General features: G+C 41.1%; 1 protein-coding gene and 1 long non-coding RNA gene across 19 annotated transcripts in view; one reads left to right on the forward strand and one right to left on the reverse strand.

The window, feature by feature from the left end:
• The window catches only part of CAMK2G (calcium/calmodulin dependent protein kinase II gamma), a 278,435-nt gene that overhangs the window by 146,918 nt on the left and 106,167 nt on the right, over nt 1-25,350 (reverse strand). The window lies entirely within an intron of this gene.
• Nucleotides 766-18,396, forward strand: LOC104141761 (uncharacterized). The gene is made up of 4 exons (XR_693604.2): nt 766-941; nt 9,983-10,068; nt 13,689-13,728; nt 14,395-18,396. It is a non-coding gene; the product is annotated as an uncharacterized lncRNA (long non-coding RNA).

Consider the following 25,350-nt stretch of genomic DNA (forward strand, 5'->3'; position numbering starts at 1 on the left):
GCAGAGAAGATTCAACTGTGGCTCTGAGTTTCTATTCCTCCATAAGAGCTGGGTGTGACTTCTTTGTAGGCAAGTCACTTAGCTCAAACTAGAGTGCCCGAAGTTGTGTGTCTATTTAAAAGTACAAGTGGCCACTCACACAGACCGATTTTCAGAAATGCTTGAGTTCCCAATAATTTCAAATCAAGCTGTGGATGTTCAGTATCTCTGGGGGAAAAAAAAATCAGTCTTCTTTCATGTGCCAAATATATTTATTCTTCGAAGACTGACCTCAAATGTGTTGGCTCACCTCTCATTTGACCTCTATGAGACCTGTTTTCCTCCTCTGGATTATGTAAATAATAATGATACCTTTCTTTGTAAATTTGCCTGAACAATGCTATGTAAATACTAGATATGATTAATTACTGTCATCCTTACACATCAGGAATAGGCAAATCACTGATTTCACTGCTTCTAAAGGTTTTGGCATTTGCATTGTCTTAATTTGACAAAGGGGCTGTACCAAAAAAACCAAACACTCACAGCTACGTAGCTTGCTGAAATTACAGCCAAAGCCATAGTCCTACTGAGATGAACATTATCCATGAATAAACAAGCACCTTGGATTTCTTTGCATAATAACAACATGCAAGTCTGAGCAAACAGATACAAGTCCATGCCAGCCCACTTCATAGGCCCAATCCTAAATGCTTGCGAAACAAGGGACTGTGAGCACATTGGTTCGTTCGTATGCCAGGGCCCTGAGTGCACCTCCCCTGCTCTGGGACTCAGCTGCCTCTGCTCAAGGTGGGGGCTCTTACAGCGCAGCTGTAACCTGTGCAGTTCTTCAGGCTGTTGTAAGAAAGAGCTGTGAGAAGCTGGGTCCTGCCCTGTCTTTGCTCAGGAGCCGCGTTTAAGCAGAGGGTCTTGGCACTGGCCCCACGCGAGCTACGCTGAAGGTATGCCTGCACCTGATCTTGTACCTCTCTGCCCTGCTGACTTCTTCGTTTGACCACCTCACCACCGCAGGCTCGCCTGGCCTGCTGGACCCTTGGCTGAGGCTGGTTACTGCCCTGGGCCTGCCCTGCTCTCTGCGCTAGGGGTCAGCACCCCGACAGCGAGGGCACAGCCCTGCCCGCCATGCTGTGGCTCCTGCTTGCCTTCCCTGGGGAGCAGTCACTGTGCTGTTCCCCGACGCTGCTGGAACAGGCCTGTTCCACTCTCATGACGGGATCAGAGACACAAGAAAAAGGTTTCCTAATTATTTTTGATCCCAGACAAACAAACATATTTGACTGCTTTGGGTGAGCTTAGGCCCCTTCATACATATGCCCATGCCAGCCTAGCTTAAAGTATTGCTGTGAATACAGGTGAAAACTTGTGTTTAGATGCGAGGTTTCCCCAGAAACTCCACTCTTAAAAGACAGCTGCCTAGCTGATCCTCAAAGATGAACAAACTACGTCTAAGAAATATGCACAAAAATTTCCTGTAACCTAAAATAGAGAATGCTAAATGCTTTTGGCACATGTACACACCACCAGCTTCTCACTGCACATAGCTCTAGCTGGAGCACTGCTAAAGTCTATAGTGCTAGGATGGTTACAAGTTGTGATTCACCAAGACATTCCCAGTCAGTCTGAAACAAACTTATCTGCTACCTATGCATATACTCTCCTGTGTTTATGCTAGGAAAAGTCTTATGTGTTGCACAAGTACTAACTGAACTTGCTAGATACGTTTTTTTGAGAGAAAAACTGTTGCTGAAGTGTGTGGCTTTGCAGGAAAGGTGCAAATAGAATTCTTCAGAAAAACCACTGCAAGTTGTGATCTGAATACACCTGAATAAGCAGGACTTAAGTGGTGGCTTTGGGTGGGTAAGTAGAAAGGGAACCAGAAAGAGTAGATCATGACACCCACCCATTTACTGGTTTTGCTAGGAGTGCTGAGAGCAAAAGGAAACTCGTTTTTTTGTAGACAAAATCTAGTCTTAAGGCAGCTAGCAGAAATTGTAACTGGAGCCCAGGACAAATAGAGACTTCTATATTATCCCTATTAAATTTACCTTAGATTTCTGGTATGTGCTTTGAAGCCAGTCCTGAGGGCTCCTGCATGTATGCTTTCTGCTAAGTCAAGTGAGAACCTTACCCTGTGCATATCTCATTGACAGGAATCAAAGAGATAAAAGTTGAGGTCTCCTTAGAATTGGCCAGAGCCTGATGAATTTTAGGACCTAATGCAAAGCTGCTCCAGCCTATCTTAAATAACTTCTGTTGATGAATACATCTCCTACTAACTCTGTAACACCATCTCTCTCTAGCACTCTTTTCACTGCTGTCTAAAAGCACTTCCTTAAATATTCATCCCCATCAGCCATTCTGCTTCCAATTGTGTTCCAACTTGCTTGCTCTTATCTCTCTTTCTCTGCCCTGCAATCCCAATGATTACCACTGTAAATCATCTTTAGACATAAAAAAGACTGTATCACGATGCAATATAATATATACTGTCAGTAATGAAGAAAATGAATTAAGATGTTTTTAGCACTAGGATAGAGACAAATTTCAATGTCTATAGATATACTGTACTTGTATTATCCATTACATTATTACAGCTCAGCTGTAATAAACGTGCCACCTTGGCATTTGGGCCATATTCTCAATTTCATATATTGGCCTATCTATACTAAGGCTGATGGAACAATGCTAACTAACACCAGCTATCATTCATTTTGGGTCATCCAATCCCAGTTAAATACAACTAGGAGAGAAAGCAAAGTGGTGACTCACTGCTGTGGACAATGCAGGATATACTATCTAAAGAAGAAAAGAAAGACAGGCAGAAAGATCCTCTTCATGGGCTCAGTAACACAATACTCATTGTAATTATTATGCACAGAGCAAAGATTCAATACAAATCTAGTACCAGCTAATAATTTAGACACAGACACTTAGAAATGTAACTTTATTTAGCCTGTACTTTCTGGGGGGAGGGTATTAGGCCCTCTCTTTGTCGTGTATTTGTACAGTAATTAGCCCAACAGGGCTTTGATCTATAACTCACGCTCCTGGCCTCCTCAGCTATTCAGCTAGTTTAGGCATTCAAGAGGTATCAAAGAATTGTCCAATGCTATTGGCAGATAACAACACTGGTTGCCACAGGAGAGGCTAAGGACTGAAGGGACAGAGAAAGAAACTTTGAAAGAAAGGCAGAGGCACAATGGTAAGATAGTTTTGTGGTCGTCATTTCTGCCCACACGCAATGTAATCGAAATAAAGAAGAAAGCTTTTGAATAGTTGCTCTGTTTTTAAAAAACAGACTCAAATTACAATATTAAAGGAAGATGCTGGAATTTAAGATAACCTTCAATTTTCTAAGAAGTTTAACTTAAAAAGCAGCTCATCTTCCTTTTGGGTAAATACAGTAGCTGAGAATCAAAACTTTACAATATTAATGGTGTAACCCAAAGCAAAAAAATGTTATTTCAGGTGCATTCCTGTAATATTCTGAAATCATCTCAGCTATTGCATGAAGAACGATTTCTGAGATTTTCCATGTTATTAGTTCTACTCTGATTTAGTCATTTTTTTTTAGTAACACTTTTATAACACATTTTGGTATTTCTGAGGCAAAGCATTTTATTTTCAATGTCTTCTTTAACTAGTCATAGTTCAATGATGTGATAAACTAAAAACAGATTACGCTGCATGGGGTATTTCCATTTTGTCTTCAGCCTGTGCCTAATAGCACTATTTTTCTTACTACAAAATATTTTGGTTTCCTTGAAGAAGTCCAGTGACAGAGAGGAAAACAAAGATTAAATTATCCAAACACAGATGCTCAAAAGCAAACATATCAGAATTTCAATATAAGGATCATTGGAAAAGTAATGCCTTAATTTCCTGGAGAACAAATATTACAAACATCAGATTAAGGGCCATGCTGAGCCTCAGAGTTTGTACCTCACTGTTGAAGGAAGCCACTTCACAAATCTAGTTTCTAAAATGACCAGCTTTCATAGAGAAATAGTGATAGGCTTTTTGTGTCATTTCTTCATTTGGGAAAGCTGCTCCAGACCCAATAGCTGTGATAGTCCGAGAACTCCTTCCAATTTCCAGCCCAAACATATTCACAACCAGTTGATACCCCTTTGATTTTATCGTTTCTTATTGTGGAGGGAACTGCCATGTATATTTATAGACAGCAATTGCTTCATCCCTCAAAATTATATTACTAGATTCACATGAGCCAATCTTTTGCTTCAGCTTTCATAAGGCAAGGTTATCTGTTCCTTTATAATCTCTGTATCTCTGATCCTTGTAGAGTCTCTTCCACGGATTCTGCCAAGTGACATTTCCTGCATAAATAGCTTCTACCATGTACATGTCAAGGGAGCACATACATCTTTCTGTTGTAATCTTTGTGACCTCAACGGTTCTTCACATCTCTTCAAAGAGCAGTTCACCACCCACTCTTTTGGTGCCTATTGAGAAGAAAAAAACCTACAAAACCCTACAAAATCTGTACAAACTCACCTACACATATCCTTCTTTTCTACTGTTTATTTCCTAGGATCCTCTGGTCTTCTCTCTGTATTTTTAGCTTTTTGCTTGAGTAAACACTCCTCCCCCATATAGTGTTAGCAGGCTCACCAACTGTGTTCAAAGGAAAGAAGCCTCCCTCCAGCCTTCAGATGTACAAGACCTTCATCTTCCTAGTTCACAGATGAAAGACTGCAAACAACACAGCATGTTAACACAGTTCTTTTGGGGAAGGGGTCTTCAGCTCAACAGACTGGCACTTGTTAAGCCTGACAAAAAAGAGGCAGTTATTGCTAACATTTCTGATTATTTACAGAATTTGCAGTTACACATATTAAAAGATGGTATTATACGATGACGATTCAGGGAAGCAATTTAAATAAATTTGATGGATGCTGAAAATAATTACTGTCTTTACAAAACATTGCAAGACTCTTAAGGATAGACAAACCTTAAACTGGTGGACTGGACATTTCAAATAATTTGACAGTAATGAAGTGGCTTACAACCAAAAGGTGAGTCAGTGGCAGAGCTGATAGTAAAACTTAGCTTCATGACTCATGAATTAAGGTTCTCTCCAATGCATAGAAGTGGTTTCTACAGCAAAGCAGTTTATGTGGGTTTTCAGTGTTAGAGAAAAGATGGGAAACTGTGCTGACTACCTAACTTTCATCTGCCAGCCAGGTCAAAAGGCAGGATGCATTTGAAATACATGGTTGTCTTTAGTCAACTGACTCTGTAACGGACAAGAACACTCGTTATCTGGGCAACTTGCGTAGGTGCCTCCCTTACAACTAGGTATCTGTGAATTTCCCAGTTTGATTGAAAGATGATTTTTTATTAGCTCCTTATTCTTGTCTTAGCCTGAAGAAAAGGAAAACCCCACTGACACATGAGAGAGCAGGAAAACAAGCAGAACAGAAAGCACAGTGTTGCTTAATGCATTGGGAAAGGAATGAGGATACTCTATCTTGTAGCTTTTTGTTTACAAGGTCCTTCCTACAAAACTATTTAGAGAGTGCACACCTGCTCTGCTTTTTCACTTACCAGGCAACAAGTCACGAAAGAGTAGTTTCAAGCAGGAAGCTGAGGAGGGCAATGTTCAGTGTCCACTATGTGTATATGAGTAGGATCTGTGCCCCCCTATTTTCCCTAATTATAAAGTTACATTCTCACTTATAGGTATAAGCTAACTTCATATAAACCAGATTTAAAGTGACTGAATCTATTTACACTTGAAGTGGCAGCAGCTGCACTAAACAGGTTTAACATTTAGCTAAACTAACCTAATCTCTCCGCGCTAATCTCCGCCAATACAGGAATCCTCCAATACAGTAAAGCACCAGAAATGTAAAATGAATGAACATGGTGAACGTATTCTTTGTATACGCACCCCCCCAACTGGCTTCCAATGAGAGCAGCACTTGCTGCCTTAGGAAAAGAAAAAAAGAACTGAAAAATACCCTTTCTCTGTTTCATTACACATTAAAGAATTTCAGTGACTCACTACATTTAAGAGAATGACCCACAGATGAATAGACAAATAGGTAGGCATTCTTTCTCATAGGCTGATATGCTATGAAAACATACTTATCACAATACAGCGGCTTCTGAATGCAATTTATGTTTCAGCAGCCCATAACCTTTCGTCAGCTCTACAGGAACATCCTAACTGTCACCGCAAACTAATACAAGGCCTGAGACCAGGTGTAAGGATAAATTAATTACGTAAATAAAATTATAAGTGGCTGATCAGTTGAGCACAAACATTGCTGTTTGTCTAGAGTCCCTTACCCAACCCACTGCCAGTAATGAAACTGGAATGCAGTATCACATGGCATGTGAATCAGCAGGGGCGCACACATTCACCTCTATATTGACAGCCATGTAGAAAGGGGCTACCCTCCAACCAGAGTTTCTCACATTGCACAGAAGAAAAGATACCATCCCTTGCTTTTCTCATTAGAGATATTCCTCCCCTGTAAAATTCAGGCACAAATCTTAATTTCACACACACTAACGCACAATGAATGTTGGTGTGGTTGAGACTTATTCCCTAAAAATTCCATTCACAATTCTCAGCAATAGATCTGGATCACAGTCTCTGCACCACCAACTTTCTTCCCAGCAGAGTAGGAGATGGGAGCAGACCTGCTCTTCTGTTGGTTTCTATCCACTGAACAAATTGGGAGCACATAATTTGGCTTCCAGCTCCAAATATAGCTGGCATGTTACCAGGTGTTCAGCAAAATACGATATACTGTTGCCTCTACGTTCATGAAGTCGCAGACAGAAGAACGTAGTTGTAATATGTCTGTGTCTTCCCATCTGCAACAAGCCAGTTCCTTGAAGGCTAAAACACCACTATTCAGGGAAAGAGGAGACAAGCCATCCTACAAAGGAAGCCTTTAATCAGCAACAATTACAGTGAAGGAAAGTAAGATCATCCTGTTGAAAAGCAATGTGAAAGGAAACCTGGAACCATTTTTTCCTAAAACCACACATTCACTATGCTACTCATTTCCAGGGCAAGCATTTAGTAGCAGCTGCTGAGAGGACGCGAGCAGTCATATTATAAGGTGAGAGTAACTCCTGCTGTTTTCTATGGAAATCATGCAAAGACTTGATAGGAACAAGATTGAAGGTAAAGGTGTTTGATGAGTTGGGAGAGTGTTTCCAAAAATGCGCTTGCATTTTGATGCTTTTTTCCCAGCTGTACTCATGCCACAGACAGCAGAAACCCATGCAAGCAGAGTGTAGCCAGTTTTACCCATTATTTCTGTGACTGGTGCCAGAAAATGGAGCAGGAAGTGCTCTGAGAACTGGCTGGAGGAAAGGCTGTTTTCCTGTTTAATAAAAAAGTTGCCTGACCCAGATACTTTATTCAAGAGCCTCATGGCTCCAGAGGTTAAAACGCCCCAGAGAGGGAAGGACACTGAATCACTTGACAATCTGGCAAATTCACCTCCTGAATATTGTTGGCTGCCAAGAAAATTCATTCTGACTCACAAACAGATGTATATATTGTTCCATGAAAGGATGTGACTGTGCATAGGTCTCGCATTAATGACCCTTAAAAGCAATTTAAACATTTCAGCAATTCTAGTAGATTTCTATCTGTCCTGAAGAAGAGCTACTGTTTGCAGAGGAGACCTCCTTAGGCTGTCTGAAGCCCCACTTGACCAAAAAGACCTAGTGGGTGGCCTGGGAAAGAGGCAGCAAATCACGGAAACGGAGGTGACCTAGTAGTGTGTCAGCAAGGAGTGGCAGGTCCAAAAAAGGCAGTAGAGTGCCAAAATAGGACAGAGGTAGGTAATCAAAAGATAGTTTGCTTAAACAGTTCTGCTCTGCAGAGGTCTGGTTTTTTAACGCCATGCAGCAGGAACCCTGAGGAAACACCGCCTGCCTTTCCTGGGACCGATGCTCTGTGATTGACAATGCTGTTGACATGACTGCTGTGATTCACACTCCATTACCAATTTCAGTGCATGAGCAGCACCATTTCTGTGCTGTGGAACTGGAACTGGCAGAATCACTGTTCACTGCCAACTGTCCTGGGATTTCAGAAATTAACAGAGAAGAAAACTTGTGGACCAAATTCTGTCCTGATTTAAGTTGGGTTACTTCACCAGAAAATTTTATCCCTTAATTGCTAAATTTCCTTCTTCATTATTTCAGAGAATGGCTGACTCTAAAGATTTCCACATGACTATTAAAAACATTTTCAAAGGGAAAAAACACAAGCCTTAGCCATGAGGATGCTCAGATTCCCGTTTGTTAAAAAAAACCTTTGGCTTTGCATATCTAAAATTCTTCCATCCTGGATAGCAGTGTGCTCTTCACATAGTCATTAGTCAAACTACACAGCGTGCCTACATGGTAATTAAGCTTGATTTATGTACACGTCCACTTAGTGGGTAGGTACAGTGAGAAACAGAAAACTTTTGACTCACCTAAAGTAACAAAGCAACACGGTGGCAAACAGTTAGCGTCTAGAAGATAACACTTACCTGCTTTGCTTGATGTTTCTATTTTAGATTAACTAGCAGAACTCTTGAACTGTCTCCAAAAACAATTCTCTTCATTCCATACTTGTCAATGTGTGGCACCTTTCCCTTCTCTACTGGCCTGGCTGGAAATCACAGGTTTATTTGCCATTAAAAAGATCTAACTCCACTATATTTCAAAACAGTCTTCTGCACATCACAAGTTTCTGTCTCCACTAGTTTTACACTTTGGATAAAAAGTTAAAATTACATCCATCGGATAGTCCCTTGCACCTGATCACTTACCACCCTCCTCGGAGTCCACACCAGTTGTTAGCATCTGTCTATAGAAGTCTCAAGCATGTAAGTGTATTTGAAAGGGAGATGAGAGAAATGACCGAGATGCACCATGCTCCTAGGAAGCAGGACTGGAGCCCTGACTCAGGGCTAATATGTACCAGGGTCAAACAGATCTGCATTTCCATAAAAGCTGGAAACTGAGAAAGATTAGAAGCCATTCATTCTTACTGGCAGGGGAATAGGGCAGGATTGCCCACATCAGAAGTGCAGAAACATTATTGTTCTTTCTAAGTGAAGGAGCTTAGCCTAACTTTTGCTGAGAATTCACAGCTTGTTTTAATGTCCCCGCAAACTACTTGGCAGCAGCACAAAGGTTTCTTCACACAGCTGTGGGACATTACTGAGCACTTTGTAGTCTTAGCAATGCAGTAATTTCCCAACCACTCTTTTAATTAAGGGCTTTACTGAAGTCCACTGACATGTTTGTGTATATGAAGTGCTGTACCCTGTTTCTTGTATCAGACTTACACACACAAAGAAAAATGGTTAATTTTTAGTGAAACTTTTATCTGCAATGGTGGATTTTTTAAGAGTGCTTCATACCTTGTGGAGTTGTAGTCCAACCCAAACCTGTGCTATTTGCACCCCCCCCCCCCCAAAAAAAAAAACATAACCACTCTCTAAATTTGCTTTTAGTCACTGTTAAAGGCCTGGCACTCAGTTCATAAGTTGACCTGCCTCTCTTGAGATCAGAAAAGCTAAACATAGAGCCTTTTGTTCTCATGGCCCAATGAAGAGAGAATGAAATTCCTGAGCAGATGATTCTATCTTATTTGATCATCATTTATAATTTCTTCCTTTGTTTCCTGTCATGGATTTCCCTGGGAAAGAAACAAAGAAGCTTTCCCTGCCTGGTGTTTGATTTCCCTGCCCTTCTGCTGACAAGCCAAATGGTTGGTGCTGACTGGTGATAATATTACACTCTGTGCAAGAGGCAAAGGGGAAATGACCTGTCAGCACTCAAATAATAAAACTTGCAACTGCCACATTTCACTGCTGATGCCTTATTTGTATTTCTGTCTTCATAGAGCCTCTTTCATGCTGGAAAATCATAAAGAAGTTTTAAAATGCATTCAGGAATTAAAGGCTCATTCTACCAATTCCTTCTCATGCAGGTGCTTCATGAAAATCTGCACTAAAACCCGGGGGATGACTCATACAAATGTCTGCAGACGCAGGCACAATTCTTCTATTCTAAGTAGTAAGTACATTTACTGAATGCACCACATGCATTAAGTCTGCAGGATGGGATGCCTTATCTGTAAAACAGACATCAAGAGAACTGATAAAAATTTTAAACAATTTGAGTGACAAACATTTGCCACCTTCAGATGTCTAATTTCTTGTTATAAGTACCATCTGGTATTTCCTGTCCCTGCAACATAAATATGAGAATCACTTCAGAAGTTATCAGTCCTCTGCAGTTTTCCCGTTCATCATTATCTGCTCCCTTCATACACAGATATTTTAGAAGATTTAAGCAATTCTAGTTCAAGTTTTGATATATGTGAACAGAAATATGAAATACTACCTAATAGGATTTTGTATGGCTTTTCCCAAAATCTCCCTTTATAGAAAAAAAAAGAAAGAAACAAACATTTTGTAATCAGACACTGGCATGTTAAATTATACATAGAATGCAGTATAATAGAGAAGCAACGTTCTGGGCAAGTATGGGCATCACAGTCTGCTGGTATAGTAGAAACTATTGACTGACTTTTCTGCAGTGACTAAAACCCCTTGAGGCTTAAAGTAATTTAACCTGCTTTTCTTAAGGAAGTATATTCAATGTAGGTTTTGGCAACATTTTATTTTTCACACATGATGAATTAACCAGCAAAACATCCTGCCTTTTCTCACACAGATGAAATAAACTGTATGATTTTCCATGAGAGTTTTCCCCCTCAGTAGGGTATAAAAAAATAAAAAAGAAACAGAGCAAAACCCAATCTAATCTCTGTTGAAAACATGACACTTAGTAGAATACTCGTTCTTATGGGAACTGAAATGAGATACCAACTTCTAATACGCTTTTTGAACAGGATTTTGTATATCCATTCTATCTGTGATTTAGGGTATTTTTCATGACCATAAATGCCCCTACTGACTAGGATCACTTAAAAACTTAAGTCACTCACTAGCTCATCTCTTTCTGGCTAATAAAGGAGGTTGGATAAGAAAGGCACAGGGCTGAGATTCAGAATATTCCCAGAAAACATTTCTGATTCTCCCACAGACGCTCTGCAAGACATCAGGCAAGTCAGTGACAACCTGCTGCAAAAATCTAACTCACCTTTCTGTCTATAAAATGAAAATAATGTCTTTTTAGAACAGAAAGTCTTCAGGGCAGGGAGGGTGACTTGGTAAGCATTTGTAAATTTCCTGGCAGCTTGGAAGCCTGATTTCAGCACTAGCCTCCAGGTAATGTCTCAAATGTAATGCAAGAGATAATAATAAACCCTGCTACAGCTTCCATGTGAAGGATGTGGGTGTTATCAGTGATTATTTACTGACACTCTTGCCTGTTTGATGGCTACTGCATTGCTTGCAAAGTGCTAAGAAGATTTAAGTCTGACAACAGTAGTTTCAGATACCCGCATGAATGAGAGTAAAAGTTTTCAGATAACCGGTGGGAAAATGACAAAACAGAGATCAAAGGCCTCTGATGAAGCCCAACATATGTCCAGTGAGACAGTGCCATAGGATATGCATATGTTAGCAGAACTTTAGAAGATCTGTCCTGAGGAACAGAACAGGAGAGGCAAGGGCTGAAATTTTGCTTCCCCAAAAGCAGAGATGCTTGGGTAACTGGGGCCTGCTTAAGTCCAACAGAAGATGCTAAGCACTAACTAGAGTAATTTGCATGCAGGCCTTTTATTGTTTTGGCCTTTTTCTGTGACTCCTGTCCTTCAGATGCATAAGTAATATTTTGAAGTTGTTCTGGGTCCTTATATCATCAGAAAATCACAATTCCCTAAACAAGTTCTGTGGAAGTGGCCAGGCACAGTGAAGCTGGAAGAACAACGATGGCTGCAACTATAGGTTGAAGACCCATTTGAAACATGATATGAAGTTTATGGTTGCACCCAGAAAGAAGAGACAGCCTGGACACTGTCACTCAAATAACTTGATCTGGAGAAGCCTGAAAGAAAGGCCCAAAAGTACGGCTAGGCCCGAATAACATCCGTCCTAGAATATATTTCTTTAGTACAGAAGGATTTCATTTTATCTTCCACATCTGTAATATTGCATCTTCTAACTCCAGAAGGGGTGGGTAGAGTGATTCTGGTGTAGGGCAGTATATGTAAAACCTATTGGTGTTCCAGTTTAAAATAAATGTGATATATTATTTGAAGTTCCCTGTATATAAATGAAGTCTTCAGGTTGTCTTGTTCACCTTCAAAACAGATTAAGTATATCCTCTTAAGCACAAGGAATCACTGTTAAGGAGATAATGATCTGAGCAAGAATGTGCTTGTAGCAGCAAAACCAGTTTCTATAGGCAGATGGATGTTCTGTGGGTGCTGCCTTTAAATATTGTAACTTTCATGCAGCTGCTAACATTGGAGCCTCCCAACCCTCTGGTAGCTCACTCAAAACAAATGTCATGTGTTACTTAGTCGATTTTTCTTTCTAGTTCAAGCTATTTCCCTTAGTTCAAGTCCGGGCTGAAAGATAATAGGAAATAAGTCTTTCAGAGCTAGGTGTTATCTTCACCTAGTGAAGCTGCATTTTGTGTGATTTGTTCCTACAGCTCAGTGGTCGGGCTCGGGAAATATGAGGCACAAACAAATCTTTTTTCATTGGTGGTGGCAGTGCTACCTGCAAGCCATCATGGTGATATCTTTTATGGGATCATTGTCAGAGCTAGCCTTCCTATATGGGGCTTCACTGATGAGCTGGTATCATATGTACACACATGCTTGCATTGCTGCACATTGCTGTTTCCTCCCTTAAGATTTGGAAGTGCTAACGAGAAGGTGAAGTGCTGTGCTAGTGCTTATGTAGTGCCAAGAGTATGTAAATTCCTAAGAGTTCACATTCTAAATAGGGAAAAAAAATGTAAGGAAAGTAGTGGGGGAAAGGAAGCACCAGTAGCCAAACTTGATAGATGAAAACGAAGCTGCAGAGAGATTCAAGGCCAGAGTTTCAAGAAGTACACATGCACAGCAAAATCTTCAGAAGTAGCTAGAATAGGTAAATTCCTGAAACACTAGTAAAATTCCTGAACCACTAACCAGCGTTACCTGGGGGTAGGGTCAAGTTAAAAAACACATTTCCTCTACATCCATAAGGGGAGGCCAGATCTGAAGCAAGTTAAAATCAGGACAGATCTCTTATGCCTATGACAAATGGGAGTTTATAACAGTAACTAACCTTGGAGGTAGCTAGGCAATGCTGACACTGGCTTATCCCATATAGTGAATACTCTAGCTGGCTAATTGTCTCCAGCTGTGCTAAGGCACATCTCTTGCAGGGTACCATCAGTCTTCCAGGAGGAAGACTGCCCTAGCATTCCTCCTCCTCAAGCTTCAGCAAGCTATAGTTTTACTATCAGAAAGCATTTGGGCCCATGTGTATTACAGCATCGCTACTATGGGCTAGCTAATCAAATCAATACAACACAGTTGAAAAAGAGACCAGTAGAATTCTATTTTATGGCTACTTTGATGTGTGTTGAGTTTAAGTAACAATCCTCCCAGGTTCAAGACAAAAAGTCCCAAGTACTCTGGAATCCCTTGAAACTCTCAGGCTTTGACTATCTGCATTCATTGTTCTATTATTTCTTGTATCTTCTTATCATTCCTTCTTCCTCCTCAGTTTTCTACAGATAGTTCCAGCCACAGCCCTACAACTCTGGGTAAGCCTGATTGCCTTGACATCTTGCAAGAAGTCAGCGGTAAAGTCTGTCTGCCTCTTCTCAGCAGGCTCTGCAGTCTCTACACCACATCGTCCATTAGTTCTGTTTCCCAGGGTGGCACTGACTGACATGCCTTATATTTAGTTATAGCAAATCTCATGATGTTTCAGAATGTCCTCAGGTAAACTTACTAACTCCCCTGTAAACCCTATGAGTCAAGCCAGACAGCTTCTACTGTTTCACACTCTAAAAAGGTTAGTCCTAAATAGTCTTTTCTGGTCAGAAAAGCCCATGTATTAGATGAGACAGCCACACCTACCTTAACATGTTTTCTTGTTAGAGTTTTTCTAAACCTAGCACCCAATAAACTTCCAATAATCAGAAGAAAGGAATGAATGCTCCCACACAAAACTGCAATACTGAACACTACAAAGAGGAAGATATAACTTCTTTAGTTATATCTCAGGACATAGGGCAAACAGCCTAGAAGTCAGAAGTAACTTCACATTGCTAGGATCCATAGACAGACAGAATTGGAAGAAGTACTACAATCCCAACAGGTTGCCAAGCTATACTAGAAGAGAAGGTGGAATTTCCGGTCAAGTTTCCATTATGTTACCATGGTTTTCTCTCCCCACATCTCTGTAACCTCACTTGTCTTCACAGGATTACAGGTCAAGATGGGGAGTAACAATATTTTTGAGACGTGCTGGCTGGCTTCCATGAAATTAGAGTTTTGATGTTGCCAGGGTCAAAGATCAGCTCACCCAAACAGACTGAGAAATGTGGGCATTATGAGAGATCTGCTTGGGAGCAACTCCACCTGGAGAACAGCTAACATTCAGTAGGAAACAAAAACATGAAGAGCAGACGTAAAACAGTAAGACATCACATAGAAGAACAGGATGGTGAATTTTGTCTCTTCTGGATGTGGAACCCAGCTCATTCATCTCTTTCCCTTCAGCCACACCTTGCCTGTCTATGTGATCCTTTCACACAACTGAGAAGGAGGTGGGGGTTCATGAAAGGCACGGCAGACAGCGTGCAGTAGACTGGAGAAATGTAGTGAAGTGTCTGTGGAGCAAGATCGGGGTAAGATAATTTTCCTAGTTGATGGATCGACCTCCCTTGCTGCTCTTCTGTCTCTGTGTACTCCACAGCAAGCTGGTTGGTGTGTTTGTTTCCAGACTGAACTCTGCAAAGGCCAGGATGAGCAGCTTTCTGTAAACTGCTGTCTTGTTTCACATATGTGCCACCTAGCTCGTTTTTACCACGGCCAACCTTCTATCTTTCCCAAGAGCTCTCAGTCCCTCCAGTCCCCATGCTTTCCTCTGCTCGAGTTGTAGGGATGTCTCCAGATTCAAAAGACTCTTCAGCCCCTACATGGAGAACTTTGAGGAGTCCTTCCACACAGCTCATACTGACTACCTGTTAAGTCCTCCAACCTGAACTTGGGGCACGTCTGCATTAATACGTGCTCACTGTTTTATTACTTGCTTTCCTGTTTTGCTCATAACTTTCAAAACTCTGTCTAGAAGCTTTGGCTCCTCCCTTCCATGTCTACCTTAATGGGGACATTTGATTGGTGATGCCCAAATAGGCAAAAATCCCCTCCTAAGACCCAGGCATGTTTTCACAGTCATTCTAGCTGATTGACAGGCGTGTTGGGAAATATCTCAATTACAGCATGCACAGATACTCTGTAAGAGCAAACTAGTCCACATACTTTCTCTAATGTGTTAATAGGCCTACCATAACTGTAAAAGGGAAAAAACTCAACAGGAAAGAAAGACACGATCAGTTCCTTCCTCAAACAGTCTCACTGACTTCAGCTCTGCTACTCTGAGCCACCAACGGTAATGAGGAAGGGAATTCAGGGGAAGTAAGCTGGAGCAATGAGCTGTACAATACACTCACAGCTTACATGTTGCAGAACGAGACATAGGCCCAGGCAAGTCACTCAGGCCTGTAAACAGCAATGGGGTGTTGCCAAAGTCCAAAAGCAGCAGCAGGCAGGTCTGTAGCAGTCTCAGAATCACCTGCATGGTGTGGAGTGAGAAGGTCCCAGATAATTCCCTAGCTCATGAGACTTGCCAAAACAACCTGTGAAAGCTGATTATGGGCAGATTTTGTTTCTTTCCTTGTTCTTGCTGCTTTTCACTGCCTCTTCTGTAATTGACATAGTGTAACAACAAGAAATCTTCTCAAGATCCCTTTTCTGCTTATTTTTTTCAAAGCAGAAAAAAAGCTTGTCCCTGGAAAAATCAGAACCAGTTTAGAAAGCCACAGATTAGCTACAAAATTCACCCCATCAAGTGCCTATTGTTCTTACCAACAGACAATGGATGGGTTTCTGTACTTTTTGTGCTCTTTCTAGTCAGCTGCAAGAAAACAGCCCTGCCATGAAGATTGGGCCTCTGGGCTGCAAGCTTCAAAAGCATCTAAGAGACTTAGGCACTTCATTTTCTTTCAGATTCCAGGGGAGTTCAATGCAGTGGCATGTTCTTGTGAGGGCAGCTATTGGGCACAGTGGTCCTTTGCCCCTTGTGTTTCGAGAAGCTGTCCTGGATTCTTGGTTAAAATGCATTATCAGACATCCAGAGAACGTCTTGCTACTTAGATATGACTGTTCATACCCATAGTCAGAGCCAAAAATGAAAGCAAATAGGCAGGTCACTTTAAGAAAAGGAGTCCACAGTTGCTACATCACTGAAAGTCTATAACAGGGTGGTAGTCATTATAAACTTAACCAAACAACTTGGGTTAAAAGAGAACATGGATTTTGTCTGAGCAAGTCAATCCTCTACTAACCATTGGCCAAATACGTGCATATCACACTTTAAGGCTTACTTAAATGAAGGCTCTAGAGGATACCTTTGGGCAAAGCTAATGTCTAAGCGTAAATTAAAGCCAACAATGTATGAAGACATTTCAGAAAAGGGGAGATAGCTCTACTGATGTTTGCATTGCCTTGCCAACTCCTAGAAGCAATAGAGAGAGAATTATTTTATTTTTCCTGAGAAAAGGGGGTTCTTCTCTAGCTGTACAGGGGTCAATTCACTACCAGATGCTCACACACTGACAATTTGCAGTTTGTCTGAATTGACTTGGTCTGTTAAAGGATGTCTAAACCAAAGCTATATAAATATAGCTTGTACCATTTTAGTGCTCTCTGCCGTATTTTCAACAGGCCATCATCTTACAATTACAGGACAACTGAGGAAATGTATTGTGTATTCCTTAGTTACTTGGTACAGCCTGGCTAGGAGGTGGCCTCTAGCTTGCTTGTATCATCAATGAAAAGGTGGGAATTCAAAATATTTTGGAGTCCCTGATTTCAGTTTTTTTCTCCTTTTGAAACCACCTGGAGATGACCACCGGTAGTCCTGCTGATGACAGATTGAGAAGCCCATCTGAGAGTAAGAGTTCCTCTGCATTTCAAAGAACCTGAGTTTTACTTAATCAAAAACCAGCCCCAAAGACTGACAATATGATCTTGCTTTGACATATTCATATGTACAGTGCACCTGTAGAGGAAGCAATTTTCATTCAGATTTGCAAACCCAGAAGAAAGCACTCTGCATAGTTACTTGCTTAGCTAATCTAGGCAAAGGAAAAAATTGCCTGAAGGAACACGCCAGCAATTTGCTGAGCAAAGGCAGCTTGCATTCCAGATGAATTTCCAGCCAGTTTCTGGTTAAATCCCTGACAAATACTCCACAGGCTAAGTTCGATTTGTAAAATAAGCTGGCTAGGTTTTTGGCTATGACAGTTCATCACAAATCTAGTTCTTAAATGGATTCCCAGCTCCATGTCAGAGCCGAGAACATTCACTACGTAATTGGACTTTCCTCTTCCGAAATGTTTTTGTTTGACCAAAGCCCATCATTAAAGGTCACTTTCATGAGCCTGGGTAAAAAAATTTGAACGCTGTGTAACTCAGGGTTATACAATAGTTCTGTGGCTTGAAGCCTTAATGGTGATTTTCTATTTTTGGTGCAACATGAGAGATGTCAATCCAGCTAGTCTGTTCTCCCCTCCCCTAATGCCATCAGGAAGACATGAGACATACAGAAAGAGTAGAATTTTCAGGGAAAGCAATATACTGTGATGACATGGAGCTGGATACTTTGGTCCCCCAAGTCTGCTTAGCACTACGTGAATGAAAGGTGTCTAGATATTGCCTCTGTGCAAGAGGACTTCAGCAGTACAAAGCTGCAGAAGCAGCTCTGACCTCTTCTGCACTGGAATAATTCCTTTCTGCCATAAGAAGAAACATGCAGTGAGTCAGAAATGGGGAGAGAAAACATGGGAAAAGGAGGGTCATGTTTCAAACCAGGAAAAGGATCAGGAAGTAATACAGTTCTGTAGACTTGAACAGTTAACCCAGCTGTCTCAGTCATACTCCTATATAAGCAGCACAAGTTGAAATTGTTTCCTCCAGCATATAGCTGCACCACCTAGCTAAAAGCCAGAAAAGGCAACCTGAAAAGCTTTTGAATAAACAGTAGAATTACACCTCAAAAGTTGCTGTAACAAGGAGCAAATTCTTAATCACTGCTTGTCAGTAATTCCAGCCTGGCTTGCCCTTCCTTGGTTAATGTGGCTTGAGGATTCTGGGAAAGGAATTCAAAGAAGAAAAAGCACATCTTCCAAGTACTAACTACAAGTATTGCAGCATACCCCTATAAAACATGATATATTATATATTATACATACATTTGTACATTTATATAAATATATATACATATATATATAAACTATTTGTAAGTAAAAATTATTTGTAAGCAAGAAAATTTCTTTTACTCACTCCTTGTGAACTTCGATATGACATCTCTTTGTCAAAGTGTTTTTCCTCTCTCATACAATCACACTGGTTTATTATTGCAGAATAGCATGTAAATGCTGAGCTGTGAACGTTGGTTTGCCATTGTCTGAATGGTCTCAAATTGCTGAGCTTTGTGCAGTAACTTCTTACTTTAAAGTTTCTCAGATAATCTGAATTGTTTGCACAGATCTGTTATTCTAGGGTTGCTTGCAAATGCTGAATTATAGAAGATGATTGTTATTGCATGACAGATCCTAAGTGATAGACTTTTTTTAATTTTAATTGCAAGGTACCAAGTATCGGTTTTACTGATAAAAGCCCCCATTTAACCAAACCCCAAAACCAAACTGATGCCTTAATCAAGTCTTTGTTTCATTCCCCACTTTCTCACAGCAAACATAAGAACTGTAAAACAAAGTTATGAAATTTCCATTTAAATTGCTATACAGTATAAAAGAGTGGGATTATCAATAGCAATTATGCATTTTAATTCTTTATGGAGTAATTTCTTAACCTGTCTGCAATTGACTACATAAAAATCTTAGAAGTGATAATATTTTTGTTCAGATGAGGAAAAGAGCTCTCAACTGTCTCTCAACTGCAGGTAAACTCTGCTCTCATTTGCACTGTGTACAAAAAGTAGCTCCACTTAATTAAATTACTGTGGTTCATGAGGAACCATAATTTGCTTCTCAATTAAAAGAGTTGAACATTATAGATCAGATGCAAAAGACTATCTTATTACTTCATGAAAAAGCTCTCATCTTAAAAAAGGGAAGATCCAGCACCCTTTATACACTGATGTGCATACCAACAAGCACAAATTTTGCTTCCTCATATTTAACACCCTGCAAATAAAATGAGGATTAGAGCAGGAATACAGTGATGAGAAGCTACATGTTGGATCTTACGAACATAGCAGGTATTAAGAGAGGCAATTTTTACGGGAACTAAGTGCTCTGCCCTAAATTGCAATTTCAATGCAATTTGGACATTTAAATCCCCAAGATGCATTTCAAAATCTCACTTTTAAATAAGAAAAATCAGCCCAAGAATCATTTTCCTGAAGCGTAATTGCATTAAGCAGTAAAGCTAGAACTGACATAAGAGGAGTAGAGAATTCCTAGGACAAATTTCATAAATTCTCTTATAAATTTTCAAAATATTTTATTAAAGAGGATTTGAAATTATTGCTTCATAACGGGCAGATATATGCCTGTGAAGAAGTCCTGCCTTGTATATGGACTCATGCTTTCAAATTAGGGATGCTGAGCTAGTCCCTTCTGAGATAAGGAAAGATTACAGTCACGTCTCATAGCAAGGTCTGTCTCAGAATCTACAATTTTATCTTTTTGTTTAGAAGCATTTAATCATTTTGTATTACCCAGATAAATAATCTGAGGATTTTCCCTCTAAAGATGATGTTGTATGAATTTTGTCAATGAGAAATTGCTGACTCTATTCTGCTTTTAATTACTATGCAGTTGGAATCAATTATTATGACTTCTGGTTGCTCCAATCTGTGTGATTCACTGAGTTCACTGTCTAGCAATTTGGTGGTCAAGCTCTGAGCGGCTAGTGTGTGAATGGGCACCACTCGATAACATTCATCCTTTCACTGGTTTTGTAGCTAAGCTCCTTTTCTACTGCCCCTTCTTTCCTATAAGCCTCTTTCTTCTACTAGCCTCACCTCTTTTCACTCTCTCTCTCCTACAAAAATGATGGACAGCTTCTGCTACCTCACCTGTTCAATGTGTACATTTCACCACATACTGCTTTTTCCATTGCATATTTTCATGGACCTATGTTTGGACCTATGTTTGGACCTGGCTTTCCATAGCATCTGTGAAATATGTCTCATCCAGCTTAGAGTGGGACATGAGCATATGAGTAAACAGAATGCAACTAACACATCACATCGACCTCCTAGTTTACAACAAACTTCTAATGAGTCTGAACTTACACTACTGTAGGTGAAAAAATAATGTTTATATCTAGTTTATATCTAGTTATATCTCTCCCTCAAGAGAGGGATAGATAAGTGGGAGAAGGGTCTTCTTGCATAAGTTTGCCACTTAAATAGCTGGCCTAGGAAGCTCTGTCCTTCACTGTACTATAACATTAAGTAAACCTCTGTAGAAGAATACCTGGTTATGTTCGAAACTTTCCACATCTTAAGAAATTTAAGGACAACACTGGCTACTGTAGGTGGTGATACAGCACTGGTCAGTGGACACAGGGCTCTAAAGAGTTTGTCTTTGCTGGAGGCAGGCTCTGCTGCTAGTTTCACACAGCTGCTCTGGCAGAACTGATCTTCAGCCTGTGGAGCAACTTCTGAGGACAGGCTGTATGTTCCTACCAGAGCCTGCACATGGGGCCATATCCCTCATTTTGGTGTAGCGAAGCTGACAGTCAGAGCGTACCCTCTCCCTGCGTACCAGCAGAGGAAGATCTGCCCTATTTTTACAATCTCTTGCAGTACAAGTAGGTCAGTGAATCATATTGGTGACTCATCTGGTGTCTGTTGATTATAAGCACTTTGGTGGCTGCCTTTTCTTCAGAAACATTGCTAGCAGAGGCTAGGGCTCCAGGCAACATGTTTATAGGAATGTTAGGGGTTTTAAGTTTACACAAAACTAACCAAAATCCATAAAAAAGTAGATTCATCTCTGTCAGCTCATTCTCTGGCTCAACTGACCATGCCCAAGGGAGGCAGATAGGTCACCAGTTCAAGTCTGCGAACTTCAGCTGGCAAGAGTTTGCATCATTACTTTATCATGACATGGCATTACATTACTGTAATGTAATATGTCACACGCCGTAACAGTCAGAAGCCCACCAGTGACCAAAGGGAGCAGAATTCCCCATCCTAAATGGTTTAAAAAAAGATTTTGCTTAAATTCATGACGTTCTTAACATATAATATTTTCTGATCCTCTGATTTGCTATCTGAATCCATGCTTCAAGCTATTTCCAGTAATCGAGGAGGTCAGAAAAATATAACAGATTCTTCATTGGTCTGACACACCAAGGACTTAACGTGATATATCAACTGTAGAAAGTCTTGCCATCAAATTGTGAAATTTGGCAATACTAGCAAACTGGAGTGTGGCTGGCTGCTCCCTCACAGTTAGCTCATAGGAGCATCCACCCTGGAGAGGAGACTGAGCTACTACACAGACTCCTTTGGGCCTACTTTGTGACATGGTGTCTACATAACAACCAAAATGTTTCCATGGTTTTATTAGACATAACCAGACTTTGCACCTTTGACCCAGCATGAGCTCAAAATTCTTGGTTTTCACCTCTCTTGATTTTAACTTTAATAATTTTGGAAATTAAAAAAATTGTTTTTTTCTTTCTGTTGCTCACTGGGTCTTTGCTGCTGAGGTAGGAGCGACACTGCTGGGCAGCTACTTTGGGAAACCCTGCAAAGGCTGTGAGTTCAGCCTCAGGGGAAGGAGAAAGGAGTGGCTTGTATGACTTGACTGTGTCTGATTTAATTGAGTCAGCCAGTTAGCTCCTCTCCCAGGAATATAGTGCCTTGTAACTGGATTTGGGAGCAGAAGGTGGAAGGGGGATTTTTTTTTCTGGTTTTAGCTAGGACCAGAAAGAAAGGCATCTGCCTTTTTACCTCAGCAAAAAGTGAGCACGCACTGGAATGGTGTCTTAGGGAGCCTCTTAACCCCTTCCTTGTCTATGCACGTAAGAACTGTGACATGTTCAGAAGGTAAAGCACAGGAAGGCCAATGTGGTGAATTAGAAAATGAATTCTGCCAAGAACAGAATAGTTCTCATCTGTCAGCTGCAGTCCTGACTACTCTTCTCAAACTCTGCTAGTCAAATCCTTGGGCTTTCAAACTTGTGACAGACGCATCACTTCCTTTGCAGACCACTTCCACTTATTAACAACAGGAAATTAAAATTTTCTCTGAAAGAGACATGTGTTGCACCTTAGAGCACTAGCTTTGGCAGATGGCAGGAAGGAACACTTCCTCTGAGATTTCAGAGCTCTTCTACACTGTGCTCCACCATGCTGGTTCTTCTCTGTTATGACCACTGTTTTTCCTTCCCATTGGAAATAACTAGCACTAAAGTAGCTCTGTCATTGTAATCTTCACTTTCAGCAAAGGTTTCTTAACGGGTGGTCCTTGAACTTTTCCTCACAGAACGGAAAAATTCCAAACCATTAAAATGCCAACTCCATATCAAAACTTTGGAGCTGCGCTGAACTTACCTGCATTGGCTAGTAACAGGTTGTCTATTCAAATGTCCTCTACTACGCTGTTATTCATGGGCTAATGCATCATTAACACACCTATGCAATAGATCTGTTGCAATTTCTGCAGAACATGGATTTTTCTCAGTGACTCTGATGTTAGAACTACTAATGACTGTTAGTGGCTGGACAATGGTTTGGAAGTCAAAACTTAGGTCGAGCAAATTTGGTATATCTTCTTGGTAAATGTAACAAACTTGTACATGGGAGGAGACATGGTCCTTTAAAGGGCGTATTCCCTAAACCCTAGCCCAAAGCCCTTTCCTAACAATGAAATAACATAGCAATTACTTAGAAGTCTAACCACCACCTACAATACCACTCATGGCCTAATATTACATCTGACAGCTGCATTTCTATTACGATAGCCTGTTCTTCATGGCTGAGTTATCTTGGCCAAAGTCTGATTCAAGCCATACAGAAAGAAAGAGTTCTAAAAATTCTGTAATGCTGCCAGCTCTGTCTGTAAAAAAGTGTTCTCAGGGGATGGGGAGGGGGTTCAAATGTGTAGTGACTTGACTTCTTCCTCCCCATTTTTGTGGAAAGAATTGACAGCTTGTGACTAAGGGGACCAATCACACAAAGGCAATAGCAAGAAATAGAGAATCTCCACTGTGCAAAGATGTTGGGGCAATACTTGGTAACCAGTCAGTGATGATCCAATGCCTGTTCTCAAGGGGAAGAATGGCTGGAGAGCAACAAGCAGGTTTCTGAACAAGAGTTATGAATATAAGACTTGAATATGGACATGAATGAGACTGAAGAAAACCTTATCGATCCTTCGTTAAGGTGTTTGATTGTCTTACTTCCTGTTTCTGGTTAGCTGTTATGGCTACAAATGCAAGTATGGAAGAAGGCAATAGATACTTTCCTAAATATAAACCTTCTGCACTATGTATATTATTCACTGCATTGTAGCCACTCTACAACAAATCATTCTTACCCTGAACGTCTGGCTGACCCAGCCTCAATGATGGTGCTGGCACTTCTCCAGCTATTGCAGCATTAGCAACCCAACTCCACGGTAGATATGTTCAGGAGTTTTGACAACTATGTCCTCTAGGTTTGTATGGCTGCGTAGCCAAGCTGTTGAAAATAATCAAGTCATTTATAGTTGAGCATATCTAGTAGGTGATAAATAAGAATTTAAGGCGAAATTTCTAAAACTGCCAGAGTTACACAGAATCATTGTGAAGTATAAACAGTGCAGATTTTTTTTTTCAGTTAGAATAAGTTCAGGTGCCTGACAACTGGAAGAAAGCTAATGTCACTCCAGTCTTCAAAAAGGGCAAGAGGGAGGACCCAGGGAACTACAGGCCAGTCAGCCTCACCTCAGCCCTGGAAAGGGGATGTAGCAGACAATATTGGATGCATCTCCAGGCATAGGAAGGATAAGAAGATGATCAAGAGTAGTCAGCATGGATTCACAAAGGGGAAATCATGCTTTAGCAACCTAATAACCTTCTGTGACAGAATGACTGGCTGGGTAGATGAGGGCAGAGCAGTGGATGTTGTCTACCATGACTTCAGTAAGGCTCTTGACACTATCTCCCATCACATCCTCAGAGGCAAGCTCAGGAAGTGGGGGCTGGATGAGTGGACAGTGAGGTGGTTTGAGAACTGGCTGATGGCAGAACTCAGAGGGTTGTGATCAGTGACACAAAGTCTAGATGGAGGCCTGTAGGTAGCTGTGTCCCCAAGGGATCAATACTGGGTCCACTCTTGTTCAACTTATTCATCAGTGACCTGAATGTAGGGAGAGAGGGCACCCTCAGCAAGTTTGCTGATGATACTGAACTGGGGGGAGTGGCTGATACACCAGAAGGCTGTGCTGCCATTCAGAGGGACCTTGTCAGGCTGGAGAGATGGGCAGAGAGGAACCTCATGAAGTTTAATACAGGGAAGTGCAGTCCTGCATCTGGGGAGGAAAAAATCCCTGCACCAGTACAGGCTGGAGACTGACCCGCTGGAGAGCAGCTCTGTGAGAGAAGGACCTGGGAGTCCTGGTGAACAACAAGTTGACTATAAGCCAGCAATGTGCCCTTGTGGCCAAGAAGGCCAATGGTATCCTGGGGTGCGTTAGGAAGAGTGTTGCCAGCAGGTCGAGGGAGGTGATCTTCCCCCTCTACTCAGCCCTAGTGAGGCCACACCTGGAGTACTGTGTCTAGTTCTGGGCTCTGCAGTACAAGAGAGACACGGAGGTACAGGAGCTCATCCAGCGTAGGGCTACTAAATTGACGGAGGGACTGGAGCATCTGTCATATGAGGAAAAGCTGAGAGAACTGGGACTGTTCAGCCTGGAGAAGAGAAAACTGACGGGGGATCTGATCAATGTGCATAAGTATGTGAAGGGAGGGTGTCAAGAGGATGGCGTCAGACTCTTCTCCGTGGTGCCTAGTGACAGGACGAGAGGCAGTGGACCCAAACTGAAACACAGGCAGTTCCATCTGAATATAAGAACAAACTTTTTTATTGTGAGGTTGACGGAGCGCTGGAACAGGTTGCCCAGAGAGGT

The sequence above is a fragment of the Struthio camelus genome, chromosome 7 (genome assembly GCF_040807025.1).
Source record: "Struthio camelus isolate bStrCam1 chromosome 7, bStrCam1.hap1, whole genome shotgun sequence".
NCBI classification, from domain to species: Eukaryota; Metazoa; Chordata; class Aves; order Struthioniformes; family Struthionidae; genus Struthio; species Struthio camelus.